Genomic DNA, 18,577 nt, shown 5'->3' on the forward strand with positions numbered 1-18,577 from the left:
CCCACAAGTTTTCCTGCATAATTACCTCATATCGTCTCTCGTGAAACAGCACTTGGAGTCAGAACACTCGCTGCACACGGGAGCTGGCCCATTCACTCCGAAACCCGCCTTTGTCTCTTAAATGCCCCTTTTGTTCCCTCCATAATTGCCATTCAGAGAGAATGCCATACACTCCCAAATGGGCAAGAAAGTAGCAGCTGTATGGGCCACAGTGCGGTACACAACAGTACTCTCCCCTTTTCCTGATTGCCTTGTGATTCCAAGGAGAAATCATAATCACACAGTGCTATACAATGGTGTAGACTGCAGCTTTCTTTTCCTCTCTTTTTAAATCTTGGCTTCAGGCTGTCATGTGGCCTAAATTCTCATGATGTGAAGTCTATTGAGGAGTATCATCATCCGTCTTCTTTTGTCCTCACGTTTGGTTCATGCAAACAGAAAACAGTAGTTAAATCCATTGTAAGGGAGCCAATCTACTACCACATTGTTGTCCATTGGAATGTTCTGGTTGTGTTACCTGAAGAATGAGCTCTTTTTTTCCTAAATAATGTCTAAACATGATGCTGTCTGACTTGGCTTAAATGTCAGTTCTGAAGCTGAATTTTAGTTAGATGCTCTCTTACTTATTGTAACATTTGGTGCACAAGACACACTTTTAAAACCCATTATTTAATTTAAAAAATATGTGCTGCTTCCTATGGTGCTAGAGATGCACTGATACTACTTTTTCTCCGACCATGTTTTTTGGTACTGGCTGGCACCAAATACAAATATTAATACATAATATTACAATTTACAGTTCTTAAAATTACATTGAAGTTGATTTTATTTGCATTGTTGTTTCACACTACACCTCTTGACAATTTAGCAGTGCATAGTTTTCAATCATCACTAATTTTGTCTTCAATTTATGTTAAAATTAAGGACGGGATTTTACAGGTTTTCAGTACTTAAGTACCTGCAAATCGTAATGTTAAAATACAATCAAATATATGCTGTGGCTAGCCCTCTTTGTTATTTTTAATCCTCCTCTGCCCATCAGCACCTTAAATCCCTGCTCTGAATAAAGCTCTAAGACATGATTATTTTACAGAGGGCTAGTAACTGTATAAATATCAAGAAAACATCCAAATGGGGCTCATAGCTGTTGATGGTTGCTTTTTCTCTGGCTTGACAATTGACACCAGCTCACTGAAGTCTTCTTTTCCACAGCTCCAGTTCTGTTAGAAACAGACTAATCTTCTCTGCTCTGGTATCATTACATTCGACATATGCTAGCCCTAATGGCTTATGTTTTGCTTTTGACTCGCATGTCCCTTGAGAGTTACTGTAGCTTTCTTAAAGCAGTTTTTGATGCTGTAATCCGGCTTGCTGTCTATGTCTAGAAAGGATTAACCTCTGCATACTGTTTATTATTGTCTTACTTTTTACTTTTTCATAACATGTATATTCACTCAAACCTGGAGAGTTCTAGCAGATATGTCATGCTAAGTGAGTTGAAATATTGCTGATTAAATAGCATCTGCACTAGAGATGCACGTGGTGAATGGTTAAACAATTAAATTTATGTATCAGATTAGCTGGCACAAGATACGAGTCAGTTAAACTAGTCTTAAGAGGAAAAATATGTACATTTTTTATAAACATGGGCTTGAAATCTCAGTCTATTGATCTTTTGGACTATAATAAAGTCCCTGCCACTAGAAAATGCTTTAGCTTCAGTTGATGACTGTTGCCTTCCTTGTCTGAGCTGTCCCCTGGCACTTCGCTGGATGTAAATAGAAGAAGGTTAACAATTAGCATGTAGTAGGAACAGCACGGTATGACAGTTTTTTAAAAGTAGAAAATGGAAGGCTGTCGATGGTGGACCTCTCGCATAACTAAGGGGAAAGGTGCCACTTATCAAGGCATGATATTAATCAGCAAAGAGGAACAAAAGCTGGTGAAGTTAGCTGCTACTGTTAGCAGTGCGCCACAGAACAGGGAAATAAACGCCTGGGAACATTCTTAGTCTGCACAGTGTGTGCAAGTAATAAAACATTACTCCAGCAACGACGGACACTGCGAGTACTCAAGTACCTCGTGTTTAATCGAAGTCATGCATGCATAGGTAGTCTGCAGATGCCAGAAAATGGAAAATCTTACAGAAACTGAGATTCTCAAGCCCATGTAACACAGGTAATGTTCCTATGATGCTGAGACATAGCAGGATGCTTTCATGCTGTCAGCCCATGTGCTTTCAACAGTGAGAGTAGTGCTCAGAGAAACTGTCTCACAGAAATGTTTCTCTCTTAACAATAAGAAGTCCTTGATCATCCCTTTTGTGGTGCCCATTCTTATCCTGTGCATTTAGAGCAAAGAGACCAAGCATTTTTCCCAAGCCTTTTCAGGTTAGCTATTGCCTGCTTGTACTTGTACTTCTTTGAGGCATCAGCTGTCTGCTGCTGTGTTCATGATCACATCTCCTCAAACCTTTAGGCCCAGTCATCTCCTGTAGATAGTAGTGATAGACAATCAGAAGTGGAAACAGACTTGAGGAAAATTATTAAAAAGGTGATAAACCAAAAAAAGGTTTCACAGTAATTATGTTGGAGTCCTTTTCCCTTGTATTTTAAGCTTTAGAAATCATTCTGATGCAATTATACTCTGCTCACTTCTCGATGGAAAATAAAAGAATCCCATAGAATAACTGTTGAAAGTAGGGCTGCAAGCAGCACTGGAGGGCACTCGCACCCCAGAGCAACTCGGGGTGTGGCGCAACCGCCACTATGTGGCAATAGTGGGCTGTAGTCGAACCCGTGCAGTGTGCTGCAGCTCGGCAAAGAGACCAGGGCGATCCTTATTTGAGTGTCATTATGTTAAAAAAAAATCAGCATGGTGCACTTTGTATATGATGTAGTGCTGCCCCTCAACAGTAGATGGCAGTTTGTCAAAGGTGGAGGTGGACATGTAGAGGTGATGAGGGACGGACCATTTATCATGTAAAATTGAACCAAATCCATGACATTAACACTGAAATTTGTAGAGAGGCAGACCCTGATCATACAAGTGAAATTTTAAGGCAATCGGGTGGTTCATATGAGGGTTACACCCACTCCCTGTCTTGTGGCAAAGGATCAAAATGGCCGACGTGGCCACTGGGTCATCCGGGAATGAAGCATACCATTTTGGGACCGATAGTGAGTAGTTCAGGTCAAAATCAGAACATGATAGGTTCAACACAGTAAAAATAATCCAGAAATGACACATTTGCATCACTTCCTGTTGGCCGTAGAGGGCGCCTTGATGGGCTGTTTTCATGTGGGTGTGTTCAATGTCATACTGTTGTGTTGCCATAACGATTTGAAGACCATAGAATGATATCCCCCAAAGTTACATCAGTTTTCAGTTTATAATTGTCCAAAAAAATGCTTTAGTTTTAAATTGGGGCCGAGCTGGTGGACTTCCTGTTGGGATTTTTGCATGGGTCCAAGAGGCTTTTTGTAGCTCTGATGATGATCCATATGCAGAGCGAAAATCATAGGCCTCAGATGATTGGTGTATTTTTGGTGATTTTTTTTTTTTTTTTTTTTTTTTTTGCAGCAACCCATAAATCACACATGAAAAATTAATGGTATAAATGTTCACCTGGCAGAAGGGAGCGCTGTGGCAAAGTGATGATACTGATGCATGGTTGTATTCAGGACCAATGTGTGATTATCCATGTGACATTTGGTGATGATTGACATGAGCACTGAAAAGGTATAAGGCAATAATGGTGTAATTTCACAGCGAAAAATAGAGCAAAACGCAGAAAAGTTTGGGCATCGATAACGTCACCACCCTATGGTAAAAACTCATATGGAGCACAACCTAGGGTGTCAAGGTTGTTTAGTTTGAGTAAAAAAATATGGAGTCAGTCAGATAAAATCCCTCGGACAAGTTCGTTCAAATACGACCCCAAAATTTAAGAAAAGCGATTTAAAAAATCAAAATGGCCAACTTCCTGTTTGATTTACGATATGGGTCCAAGAGGTCTGATGGTGACCTATATGCACACCGTAATTCATAAGCCTGGGTTGAACCAGCTGAGGGGGCTGAATTTTAGAAAATTTGTAGGGGGCGCCATTGAGCCAATAGGCCACGCCCACCAACAAACATCACATCAATTATCTCAGCATGCTAATGAGAACATTTCTGCCAAGTTTTATGGCTTTACACTAGGGGTGTGACGAAACTCTTATCTCACAAGACGAGACGAGACGAGATTTTACAATAGTTTTGAATTCGGAAAAAAAAAAATACATGGGTGGAAAATATGTCCTTTAAACAACTGAAAGTCATAATTGCAACGCATTCAGGTCTATTCAAAAATGTCTGAACTAAGTACTGAGTAGACTATCAATGCTTCCAAACAGTATGTCTTGTCTAACTCTGACTCAAACTGTACATTTTCATGCCCTTCAACTCAAACCTTTCATTTTAACATCCTACAAAATCATTAATTTACTACACTATGCTCTCCTCACTACAATTACAATAACTGTTTTTAATCTAATATTTAATTATATATAATAAAAGCATTTAGATTATTTTGAACATATTTTAAGCACTATTTTCAACAGGCCTAAATTTAAAGAGCTGCATTAGTAAAGTCAAACTATTTCTCATCCTCTTTAAGGACATCCATATTTAAAACAATCAAAAGAAGTATTTCTGTCAATAACACGTTTGCTGTTATTAGGAGAACTAGATTATTTGATAGTTTTGTGGTCCTTTTTTCTCATATGAACTTTAACAGTGTTGGACACCACACACTGATGAGCGTGTGTGTTAATGTGTGTGCGTTGGTGAGTAAGTGTGTGTTTCTGCTTTGTCTGCTGACTGATAGCAAGCATGGCGTGTTTAACTGGGGCTAAAACTTCGTTTTTTTGGAGCTAATAGTGGACTCTATGGCGCTCAAACAGAGTTTGTTTTGCTAAGTTTACTGCTGCAGTCACGCTAAAAGCTTCTGATTGATGATATGCACAGCTCACAGCTGATGGATGTGTGACTGACAGACGGTGAGACGAGAAGGAGACATGAGGAAGCAGCGACTGTTTCAAAGTTACAAAGTCACAAATAGCGGCACTAAAAGTGAGTATGCGTGCGTACACGAGCTAAATAAACGCTGTATTCTCCTCATGGAGACTGCACAGGTTACCAGCAGCAGAATCTCATCTACTCGGACCGTTATGATCATGTGCAGCTCCACATAGCGCATGCGGCTGGGGTGGGGGTTGGAGTGGTGATCTTAATGGGTCACAGATCAGCTCCATTTCTCCATTAGCTCACTCACAAACAGTTTTAGAGTCTCCATGGCATCTTTGTGATCGTTAATAATTTCCAGTTTGGTATTTTTTTCTGTAAGGAGTAGCTGCTGCTCCTTCTGTCCACACAATATTGATCTCACAAGATTGATTTTTCCATGACGAGAACTCTTGTGGCGTTTTGATCTCGTAACAAATGCGAGTGCTGCAAATTTGCCAAAAATGGGCAAAAATGGCCAGTTTTTGTGTATTATCTCACTTCCTGTGCTTTTTGGAGAATGACCCCAACAAGATTTTTTGTTCGTCTAGTCATGATACATATGTGTACCGATTTTCATGCATGTCAGACAAACTTGTGGGCTGTTGGTTTTGGCGTCACCTAGCGGTCGCTTTTGGAGAGCGAAGTCTGGCCCCATCAGAATATGAAATTTTTTCGCGGGTCCTGGCGAGATGAGCCAAAATCCAGGATTTTTTAGGGGGTTTAAGGGCCCCAAAATCAACCACGAAGTGTCAGAAAAACAATGATAATGCGGAAGAAAGAAACATTACAGATACAATAGGGTCCTGCTCCGAGGTCGGTTCTCGGGCCCTAATAATCTGGTTTCTTAAGCGAGATGTGTTAACAACACCTCTGTGTCTCTGTGAAGTATCATAATGGTCTTCATCTGGGATTCATAAATGTCATCAGAGCTAATTGTGTAGATTGTAAGTTATTTTTGGGTCTCCTTAGTTCAGCTCAGGGTGTAGTAATCTTTCACATCCAACAAGGTTATTCTGCTGCTCTGTGGCTCAGTGAAGCCTTTTGTTCCACCAGAAATAGAAAAAAGAACCTCATTTTTATGCCCACCAAATACATATTTTATTGACTGTACATAACATAAAAACCCTCCTTCTTTCACCACTTCCATTAGCTCAGAACTCTGTGCTCTTTTCTAATTACACAACCGAGACATTAGTGTCCATTAAACCTTTGTCTGCATATGGAGAGAGCTTTAGGGCAATAAAAGAGAAAGAAAAGAAAGAAATGAAATGAAAGACTATTAACTGTTCCAGTACTGTTCACCTGTCACATTGTGAGGTATTTCTGCCTTAGAGCTGTAGAAATGAATGGGTTGATTCAGTTAATGGGCTGTAATACAATGGCACAGTCCATTTTTAATTTCAATTTTTTTCATTCTAATTGTGAGAGAACATGAGTAAATCTTAAAATTTACAGACTAAAATCAAGATATTATGGTTTTGAAACGTGCAGGTTTCCAGAGTTTTTTTAAATTTTGAATGTGAGATCAGGCAAACTCCGCACAGAAGGGCCCTGACCGGGAAGCCAAGGACCTTCTTGCTGTGAGGCCACAGCGCCAACCATCAGAATTTAAATACTGTACATTTAAATAGATACATATAAACTAAAATCGTTACCACAATCAGTCCCACAACCTGTGTTCCTCTTGAGTAGCATCTTTCCCCCACTGATGTCACAGTGAACCCTCCTCGAACTACACGCTAATCTACATTTTATTCTAATGTTGCTGTCAGGGATGCACCAGTGCATCAGTTTAACATCAGCATTGGCCGATAGCAGTGTTGTTGACATGAGCAAATAAAGCAGCACTGATATCAGTAGGAAGTATTTATCTGTGGTGTCCAATTGATTGAATACCTGCATCTAGTATACCTACTGTAGAGCTGTGAAAAAATATCAATATGGCAATATATCGCGATACTTTGACATCTGATACAATATCGATACTTCAACTCTTAATATTTATTTTTTTGTAAAAAATAAAAAATCGTATTTTAGCCGAGTTGTTAGTAAAATACGACTTCCGCACCTCCACTGCGGTATATGGCACCGAAGAGCTACTCTGCTGTATGTCGCCGCAGCATTTCCTGTAGAAGCAGTCAGAGTGCATAGGTGAAAGGAGCGAACATGGCTGACAAAATAACAACACCTGCACAATTCAAAGCAGACGTTTGGAAGCATTTTGGCTTCAGAGTTAAAACAGGGAGCACAAACAGCGAGTTAGAGAAAGGAAATGCCATTTGCAAGCTCTGTCTTGCTGCCGTGAAATATAGTGGGAACACCGCCAACGTATTGTGTGATTTACATATACATCATCTCTATATTTTTCTTAGGTAACTGTATAGAATATCGCAATATATCACAATATAATGATATCCTGATATATCGTGATACTATCGTATCGTGACCCAAGTATCGTGATGCGTATCGTATCGTGAGGTTCTTGCCAATACTCACCCCTAATCTACTGTACCTGATGATTGAAAGAAGAGTTTTTCTTTGCAGGCAGAAGAAATCAACTACTGGACAAACTCTGATCTGTTTTCATGGTCAGTTGTGAGAGGAAATGTTGTCATACTATGACTCTTACACCCTTTGTCTTTAGTTCCATGATCAATGCATCTCTATCTAATACCCACTATGATAAGTAAGCATACCCTCATATTAAAGAAATTTAGAGGGAAATGTATCAAACATAGGTAGTGTTGTTGAAGTGTCTTGAATGTACTGTTGATAAAAGAGCAGAAACACAGGAACTAGAGCTACAGAATCAGGGCAGGGCATATCAACATTTGTCAACATCTTGAATACACTTTGCAAGGCTGTCCTAGTTTTCACTGTCACATCAGGGTGTGTTAGCTGACTTGTTTAATCTTAAGGTTGATAACTGTGTTTCAGTATCACCAAAATCTGAAAAGAAAAGAAGAATCATGATCATCTAAGTCTTGTGGCCTACTTCGGCTTGATTTAAGCAGTATGTTCAAAGGCCTGTTTTGACTGCCAGCTTTGCCTTCCAGTCACTCCACTGTGACTAGTGAGTGAAAAGCAAACTAGTAGAGCTCTTTGGCTTGCACTGAAGAGTTCAAGTTTGCATACGTAATTCCCCACGGAGCTGTGGACTGTGTGTCTGTAAAGCCCAGATAGATCGATAGCTACAGCAGTCCTTCTTAAGTGCAATCTAAATGGTTCTGCTGTCCAGATGTATTGGCCCATAAGGAGACATCACAGGTTTCTGATGGCAATGTGGAAATTCTGCACAGATGCAATGAGTCTTTCCTGCTCCATATATTCTACTTAACTCTCTCCTTTTTTCTCCTCCCTTGTCTCCTTTACTCAAAGCTTTGACAGCACTGGCAGATGGCCTGTATGTGGATTGCATACTAGGTCTATACTGTATATTGTGTGTGTGAGAGTGTATTTGCAGCACAATTGCCTCTGGGGTAGGGCACAGCTCAGCTTTCATCATTCATTGCTCCCTGTGTCTTTCTAATTCTTTCCACTCTCTTGCTTGTCTCCTCTCACTTGCTGTTTTTCTTATCACTTTTTGTTTTCACTTCAGTTTGTCTTTCTCACCATCACCTCCTTTTTTTGCTACAGTCTCTTTCCTCCTGTCTCCCTTTCTTAGTCGGCTCAGTTTCATTTGGCGGACTCCTTGAAGGAATCTCCCTCATCCTGCCGCTCTTATATAAGACTCATAAAATCATCTGTTTTCATAGGGATTGTCCGTATTGATTTGTTCTGAGCAATGATAGCTTCCTGTCTGCAGACAACACAGTGTATCAATTGAAGTTACCAAAGAAACTACCATGAGAGTATAAGAGAGAGGGTTTAAAATATAACATCTATTTTCTGTATGTTATACTTAATGCTGAGCATGGACTGGGCTACTAGCTATTCTTTCAGCTGATGTGATCAGTCTTGTTCCGATGATGTTGTCATATGAGCCCGCCTTAGGTAACATGTTGTTTGGAGGTGACATTTGACAGCACATAAGGCTTTATGTGTATCTATACATAATGTATGGTTTTATATGTCAACAGGGCTCCCTTCTGTGAAATGTATTTTTGAGTACTGGCATTAACCTTTAACTAAATGGACTTGAAATTACATCTATCCAGAGGCTGTGCGCTGTTGCTACCCTGGGACAATTATAAATGTAGCACAGGTGAAACATAATATAACATAAAAGTTGAAAAATAAGTTGCACTGGTATTTTGTAGGGCTTAACAATATATCATAACTGTGCTAGTGTTGTGTGCATGTGCAGTAGTTGAACCACAAGACATGCATTGGTTGTCACATGACCATAAGCATATCAGGCTGCTACTTGTATGTTGTTGGATGCCAACCAAAACAGTGTTTCCAAAACAGGGCGCCGACAGCCCCATGTACTCGGGCGGCCCTGATTCAAGTCCGTGCTGCAGCTCCTTTCCTGCATGTCTCTCCTTCACTCTCTCATCCCTGTTTCTGATGCTATTCACTGTCCTCCTCTCTATAAATAATGATCGAGGTAGACTTTAAAATATGCAGGCAGCAGCACCTCTTCCTGTTGCTTGTGGTTATCATGTAATTTAGTATTTGACATGTATCTAATCTGCCAGATACATGTTTGTAGCATCTTATACTGGTATATTGGCCACACATGATGCATGTCTCAGCAAATTTTATACTGGTATCTTGGCCACACATGATGCATGTCTCAGCACATTTTATAGTGGTATATTGGCCACACATGATGCATGTCTCAGCACATTTTATGCTGCTATATTGGCCACACATGATGCATGTCTCAGCACATTTTATACTGGTATCTTGGCCACGCATGATGCATGTCTCAGCACATTTTATAGTGGTATATTGGCCACACATGATGCATGTCTCAGCACATTTTATGCTGCTATATTGGCCACACATGATGCATGTCTCAGCACATTTTATACTGGTATCTTGGCCACGCATGATGCATATCTCAGCACATTTTATACTGGTATATTGGCCACACATGATGCATGTCTCAGCACATTTTATCGTGGTATATTGGCCACACATGATGCATGTCTCAGCACATTTTATACTGCTATATCGGCCACACATGATGCATGTCTCAGCACATTTTATGCTGCTATATTGGCCAGACATGATGCATGTCTCAGCACATTTTATGCTGCTATATCGGCCACACGTGATGCGTGTCTCAGCACATTTTATACTGCTATATCGGCCACACATGATGCATGTCTCAGCACATTTTATATAGGTATATTGGCCACACATGATGCATGTCTCAGCACATTTTATACTGGTATCTTGGCCACACATGATGCATGTCTCAGCACATTTTATACTGCTATATTGGCCACACAGGTGAAAGAGATGCAGCATTCTTTTCAGATAGATGAAGGTTATCATAAGGCATTGATGGAACAGTGAGTGAAACTAAAATAATACAGACATTGTATTATTATCATTGATTCTTCCAGAGCCAGAACTGAGAACTAACTGAAATGACAGCTTTTGTGGTCATCGAGAGAATAACTTTTTATATCACAGAGAAAATGAACAGAATTTTTAAGTGAACAAAGACTGAAGCCAGAAAAAAGTTGAGCAAATACTGCAAAAGATCTTTCATTAAATTGGCACAGAAAAGTTTTTTAAAGACTTTTGTCTTGAACTGTATTTCACCTTTTTTTGGGGAAAGTATTCCTTGTACTGTGCAAGTATTCAGCAGTCTTTTCAAATGATGATGTGTGTGCAAAGCACCTGCAATTCTTTGAATCAAACTTTCTTTCTTGTTCTCTGATTCAGTAGAAACAAAATAGTGTATGGGTTTTGGGGACAGCTACACTTTCTCTTGTGTTCTTGCATGTTTTTTTTTCCTCCCATGTCTTTTAATAAAATACATCATTACACAGTCTTATTGTGTCTTTTCTCTTCTTAAAAATGAAACGCAAACCCTTCCCATGCTGCTTTTTTCCTGAAGATTTTGTCAGAGTGTTCTGTTTGCAACAGAAGCCCTGAATTCATTTAATCTGTTCGCCTTACCTTATCAAATTCTCTCTGTGTTTCATCTCTATCCAGGTCTTACATACACTCAGTTTTGTTTGCTTAAAAAGTTCTCTACTTTAACAACTTGTTGCACAGTTTTAGGGCAAAGGTGTTATGCTGACTTTACATTGCAAACTAATGCAACCAACACAACAAGCCATTGACAAGTTAACAGATACTGTTTGATCAAAATGCTCATTATCCTCATTGTTGACAACAATTTTCGACAACATGAGTAGCATTTTATCAATGAGACTCAAGTTTTAAGGGATATGTAGTAGTAGCCCAGGCCTGCAGCCATCAACAGATGTGTGTATACTTTGTTTCATATTGGATTGGTAAGGAAATCAAGGGTGGAAACGTTTGAAGTTTAAGAACAGGAAATGTGCAGAAATCTAGACTAATAAGCCAAAATTAGGATCCTAAGTGTGCTTGGCAGGAGTAAATGGGAGATCCTATATAAGGTGTACGGAAGAAGTCATCCTAATTGTTTTAAGTACGACAGAGTTGTGTAGTTAGCCTCACCAATTAGAGCTTAGGTGATGGAGAGAGAGTGACAGTGAAGCTGGCACAGGACAGAATCACTTCACAGTGTGTCTCTGTCCTTTTGGGGTGCAGAAGGCTGCAGTTGTCTGTGCAACCAAATCAAGAAAAACATAGCAACCTGTATGGGTGAAACAGATCAAGCAACATTTTCCCCTAAAGCGCAGATGAGCATTCAGGGCAGAAAACATTTTGTTTTTTAGAACTCTGATGTCTGACATTTCAGAATTTGCTCCTAAAGAGCAAGGTAGTGGGTCTGAATTTGGAGTGGGTTCCTGCAGTACTGAATAGAAAGTCACATGTGTACAATGTGGTATTCTGCTGATCAATGTTGCAGTTAAGTATGGAGTTATGTTGCTGTGTTCCTTGTTGGCAGGGTTACTGTGATGTCATGTGATGTCTTAGTTCTGATGATGTCTGGTTATTAATGATGCTTGGGTTTAAGTGAGAATGTTGCCATAATTACCTCCGCCAAGGAGGTTATGTGATCGGGAGGGTTTGTTAGTTTGTTTGTTTGTTAGTTTGTTAGTTTGTTAGCAACAAAACTCAAAAAGTTATGGACGGATTTTGATGAAATTTTCAGGAAATGTCAGAAATGGCATAAGGAAGAACTGATTCGATTTTGGGAGTGATCTGGATCACCAACTGGATCCAGGAATTATTGAAAGGATTCTTTACTATTGGGAGATAGAGCTAATAGTGGAGGTCTGCACTCTCAGAGTGCTTTTCTAGTTTATATATGCTCATTTATCATCGTCCTAGGACATCAGTGCCCTCATGCCTGGGCTGATTAACATTACTCAGGTTGATATGCCATTTTAACTTGATACATTTTTATCTCCATTTTCCTGATCAAAACACTATGACATGCTGCTCCTGTGAGATGCTATCTGTTCATGGTGCCTGTTTATATCAGGGCATCAGGGCATTATGGCAATAGGGCAGTAGCCTGTTATATGTGAGACCTGCTCCACTAATATTTCGTAGTTTTCTTATCTTAGCTGAAGTAAGTAATCTTGACAAGCATAGGGATAATACTTGAAAAAAACATGCTTTTTTCTTCACTTTTGGTTGTTCACAAGTTGTTACTTCTTGCTGATCTGCTGTAAGGACTTTTTGTGACACTGCTGTAACATCTAGCAGTTGAATTCAGTGCATAAGAGCAGCAGTGTCTGTGTCCAAAATGTTCAATCTGTATTTTTTTGTCAGGAATATTTTTGCCATATTTTTGCAAGCTGACACTCTAAATATTTATTAGTTTTTAACATCATTGTCATCACCACACCAATCACTCGATCAATCAACAATGAAACAGTATCCACTTAGTGTTGCTGGTTCTCATCGCACCCTGCAGACATCTGCCTCCACAGAGTAATGCTATTCTAACTCATGTGAAAGTCATTACATGAATTTTGGCATTTATTTAACAGGTCTGGTTTTATAACAGCTCTTTGTAAACACTTGAATCTAAATGTGAACAGATAACTCCTACCACCTACCCCCCTCTGTTAGTTTTTATCTGCTGGAATGATGAGGAGATAATGAGTAATGGATAATGAAGTGCGAGGGACTCATGTTGCAGACAACAGCAAGAAACAGACAATTAATGTTATCTCCCTGTTTTTTTGGTGTGCAGTGATTAGAGGAGATGTATAATCAATTGATGTTTTTATACAACACACTCATAAACAGCTTTAAAAACTCCTGGGTCTTATTGCTACTGCCTGTGCTTCTCTGCTTTTAATAGACTTTAACACACGTGTGTGTGATAAGGTATTTGGCGGTGACTGGTTAAAAAATATATTTAAGCTACATTTGATGTTTTCTCACCATGTATTTAAGCAAATAAAAATGGACCAACATTTCAGGACAATAACTGTGAGCTCAACCCTGGAAATGTGGAGAAGCAGCATGCCTTTTGTTTGGAACTTAAAGAAACTTTAAAAGACAAGGTGAACAGAGGTGATCTAGCTTGTGCACCAAAAAACCTTTTTGCCCTTTAGGTACAAGCTGAGATCTTAGTCACTAAATTGTACCTGCGATGTACATGAAAGCAGTACACAATGAGTAACCTGCCTATGGCTGTTCTGCAATTAATACTTCTGATGACTCATCCTACCTTCTATGCAAGCTTACTGAGAAAATCAGATATTTTATTCTAACCAAGGTAATAAGACTCTTGAACAAGGATTAGATGAATCATGTGTACCTTTTTTAGCTCTCATGAACAGTTGGGAAAGATCTGTTGTCTTAGATCTTTAAACACAGTTAACACTTTGATAAAGAACATCAATAATGTGCTGTCTTCAGTCCTTTCTGGAAAAACATATCTAAAAATTGTTTTAAATTCAGATGTTTGTCTGTCATTGACCTTCCAAACCCTGCTGAGTACAACAATCCTGCGCAGTAGTGTGTGTATTTTTACAATATCTCAGAAACCTTCAGATGTATCTCTATTCAGTGAATTGTAATCTGAAGCTTACCTTTTTGCTGACCTACAGATGGCTCCTGGTGTTTATATCCCTACAAAAACAATTTTAATCCATATACAAAGTGTGGTATTTATTCAGAGCTTAGATTCTTCAAATCCATGTAGCTAAATCCATGTTAATGACTGTTTTTTAAAACATATATATATATATACAGTGCTTAACAAATTTATTAGACCACCACCCAATTAAGGTTTATGCCACAGCTGCCCTGAATTAACAGCACTGGTAATTACCAAAGTCATTTTTTTATGTTTCTGCAATGGTTAATACACCAATATGTAGAAGCTCCTTAACTGAAATGATATTTTTAATGCTGAAATATAATTATTATTGTTATCCATGAATTTTCAAATTTACTGGTTTACAAAAAACTGAAAAAAAATTGTAAAGAACATCAATATTTCTTGATTAATATGTCAAATGATAGTTATTTACTTGCATTCCTGAAGAGAAAAATGAGTTTTAGTGGTTGAATGTTATGCTTGATTCATTTCTGACTTCTGAGAGAAGCCCAGTGAGCCGGCTCAAACTTGGGTGAATTCAGTTTGAAATTCCTCATTTCTATTCAAAATGGTAAAACGTGGAGAGCTCAGTGAAAATCAAAGAGTCTGCATTAAAGCACTTTATGATGCTGGATGGCCTCTGAGACAAATATGACAGGTGGTCTAATAGATTTGTAAAACACTGTGTATGTATTTTTTTTTTTAATGCTTTTTTCTTTTTTCTTTTGTTTTTTTTTTTTTTTCCCCAGGACGGTGGATAGAATCAGAGTTGTAGATGAGAGAGTGGGGGAGAGACATGCGGAACAGTAGCCACTGGCCAGAAGTGAACTGGCCTGCGTGCATGGGGCACGCCTTTAACCACCAGGCCATCTGCGCCCCATTTATTACAATATTTTTTTGCAATCAAAAAACTTAAGTCTTGCTAAAAATCCTGCATTATGACATGGGGAGTAAAAGCCAAAATTTCTTGTTAGCATGTCAGCCAATCATGAGGCTCCAATTTCTTCCTCAATTGTTTTCTTGGTGTTTGGGACTATGGCTGGGAAATTATTTAGATTTTCTCCAATATTTCTTTGACTTTAAATGTATAATACATTTTTTTGCATCAGAGATGTAACACACTACACATGCAAACATTGAAGTGTCAATTTTTCTTGAATAGATGCAAAAATCCTCTTTTTTCTGTGTTAACCCTCAGTCATCATTCCCTTCAGTACGATTCATTTTGATTTTGCAATGAGTCAAAATAATCACTATTTTAAAAAAAATTCAGCCTTAGCTTAAGCCAGCAAAGATTTTGTTCTTATAACATTGAAGGATTTATTGCTTGTTTGTTGAGAAATATAGTTGAGGAATTTAAAAACAATGTCATATTACATTTTCATTTGCTATATTAGGGTTACAAAACAACAAATATCTCTCTAAATCATTCAGCTCTTTGATCTATCAGGGCGAGCCAAAGGTCAACAAGAGACAAGGTAGTTATTTGCAAGTTGGAAAGGTAATTAAGATGAGCTCTCTGTGGCCTGAAAAGAGGACGTTTGTGCTCCTAAAATAGGATTCATATGCATTTTACACAATGGAATAATCCGTGTACCCAAGATGTGAATTGGTTTTACAAAGATAAAACGCAGTGATAGCTTCTGTTGTGTATTTGTTTGAAATGTGTTATTTTTTCTACTGATAGATAAGGACTGTAGGAGTTCAGTACAGATGTTACAAGGCTTGTTCTTTGTAGATCTGGGTGTCATTGCTATAAAGTTCCCTGATATTTGATTACCATTTAGTTCCTTTACATGGTCTTTCTGGTCATATTACTTTTGCTACATTCATCTGACAACCTTGCAGCAGACGTATCCTGATAGTCCAGGTTTGTCCTGAATGAGTAGATGTCTATGACCTTAAAGGTTTGAGATTTTATTCTTTCATTTAAAATACAGGTGATCAAAAAATAGCAAAAACTGACCTGGGGTTCCAAGAATTAACTTACAGTAAAAAAATGTGGCAGGTTTATGATTTCTGATATGATCAATATATATGGATGGATGAATAATCAAAAGATTGAAACTCTCAGTGATTGGATATAAATGGAAAACATTTTCTGTCCATATAGTGCAGTATGGTTTGAATCAGTTCAAGTTGCGAGTCCATGCAGATTGTAAACATCATAAGAAATGTAAGAAGACATGCAGCAGATACACACAGCACACATTTTCCCACGCTTCATCATGATAGGCGTGCAGTGAGATATGAAACACATGGTTCAACTGTCCAGTATATTTGCAATGGCAACAATGCCTGCAGCTTATTTAAGGACCCAACTGCTGAAGAACAAGTGACCTAAAATGTCTGTTTGATTTGACCCCTCCAGCATACATGAACTTTTACCGTGTTGGCAGAAGTTTGAAACTCTGCATGCAGAGGATTGTGAAGGTCTTCCAGGATGGCCTTTGCTTTCTGAATGACTCTTATTTGAAGTACATGGACAGGATCATGCAGGTCTTTTGGCAAAGTTTAAAAATGCTTTCCAGCCTTTTTTTTTTTAACAATGTTGAAGATACTGACCAGAGATCATTATGAAGATTAAAAAAGACTGAAGTACTAGCCACTGAATCCCACCAACACGATCATAAAATGGTCTTGCTTATGATCTTTTTCTAATACTATGATTAATCAGGAACAAATGATTGTTTGCTGATAATATTGGATATTTCCTGATATCCAATATGCTGATATGTATGGATTAATTTTAGCTGATAATGATACATAAATGTAGGTCAAACCTAAAACTTTAGTCCTCAATATATGCAGATATTTATAGCCTATATATCGGTTGTAAATAGGGATGCACGATATTAGATTTCTGCCGATATCCAACGTGCCGATATTTTTATCAGAAATGAAGGATGTATTGTTTTTTTTTCCAAATATAGCCATATACTAATGAAAAACTTACAGTAATGTCTTTGGGTTACATTTGTATTACATACGACATGTATTTGTAACAGTACAGCCAAAGTCATCTGCATCTCTGAGGGCAATAAACAGCAGCTGAACAACCTGCTGACACTGAGCTCCACAGTGCTAAAAAGAAATAGCTTCTAAATTTAAATTGATTCTCTTTGTTACTCTGCCAGTTTGCAAGATGGCTCCCTGACATACTCCTGACAAAGCGCTTTAAATCACAACAACAAACAGATTCTTGAATGCAAAAAGTCTGGCTTAAGTTCAGAGCTTAAATATGATTTAAATTTTTGAGACTCAAGATGAACAAAAGAAATAAAACTTCAACTGAAGTAGTTCTCCTGATTCTGCTTTAGCACAAACTAACTAAGCAACCAAGTTTAAAAGGTATTTCACTGTAAACAGCTCTGTAACAACGCAGTGACACCCACATCTCCAATGCTGGAGACAGGACACCTGCAGAGTGTGAGCCATGCACGGGTGACTTAACACACAGAAGTCAGTCATTGCTTTTGCCATGTTTCACACACTGTCACGTAGCACGACATGCATGTTCTTTTTCTCTATTTTCCATGTCCGATACATGCTATCAAAACCGGCTGCTGAGTGAGAACTCTGTGAGTGCAGGACAGGCTTTTTAAGAGTGAAGTCCTCATCTATCCACCGAGGCAGTGAGGCTTAACATGCTAACAGGACTGACACCTGATGTCCTTATATCCATGGTGAAGCTAATATGTTTAGGTTTAACAAGGAGCTTCTCTACGTGACTGGAAGCGAAGTTTTGCAATTCAGGTAGGGCTACAAGTGCCTGCTAGGTGTAATGTAGCAGAGTTTTAAATGCACCATTAGTCCATGGAAGCCCGTATATTCCACCATGCTGAAAGGCTAATTATCAGGAGCTATAAATTCAATGATTGTCCAGTTCAGCTCCTCACCTTTGGGTGGTCATTCATTTTTTAGCTTTGTCGAATGACTTAAGTGCGCTTAATGATGACGTCATATTATCATTAAGCGCACTTAATGATAATATAATTTTATTATCGTCCGATAATTAACTTTTTAGGCTATTATACTGTATATACTGCCAATAATATGGTGTATCCCGAGTTGTAAATATCAGCGGATATTTTCCTACCTGCCAGTACGATCATCAACTTGAGCTATCATCTGTTGATACCAGTATCATGCCGCCTATAGAAATGCACAGATTGTGGGACCGATACTGATGTTAAATATAACAGTTTAGCCATTGTGGATACCAATGTTTTTTCATCATTTCTTTTGATACATACTTGTTTTTCTAAAGAGGTGTTCATTTTATTCTGATGGAAAAAAAACAGAAGCACTCCTGATCCTGATGTTATCATGTGCACAGTATGATTTATGGGTAAGATCTATGCATTTATTCCAGTTCAATTATATTTAAGCTATTATTTTTGAACT

The 18,577-nt window shown here is 38.5% G+C and overlaps 1 protein-coding gene across 3 annotated transcripts in view; it reads left to right on the plus strand.

The window, feature by feature from the left end:
- Positions 1–18,577, plus strand: part of man1a2 (mannosidase, alpha, class 1A, member 2) — a 219,426-nt gene that overhangs the window by 53,657 nt on the left and 147,192 nt on the right. The gene's annotated exons all lie outside the window — the stretch shown is intronic.

The sequence above is a fragment of the Cheilinus undulatus genome, linkage group 15 (assembly GCF_018320785.1).
Source record: "Cheilinus undulatus linkage group 15, ASM1832078v1, whole genome shotgun sequence".
Classification (NCBI taxonomy): Eukaryota; Metazoa; Chordata; class Actinopteri; order Labriformes; family Labridae; genus Cheilinus; species Cheilinus undulatus.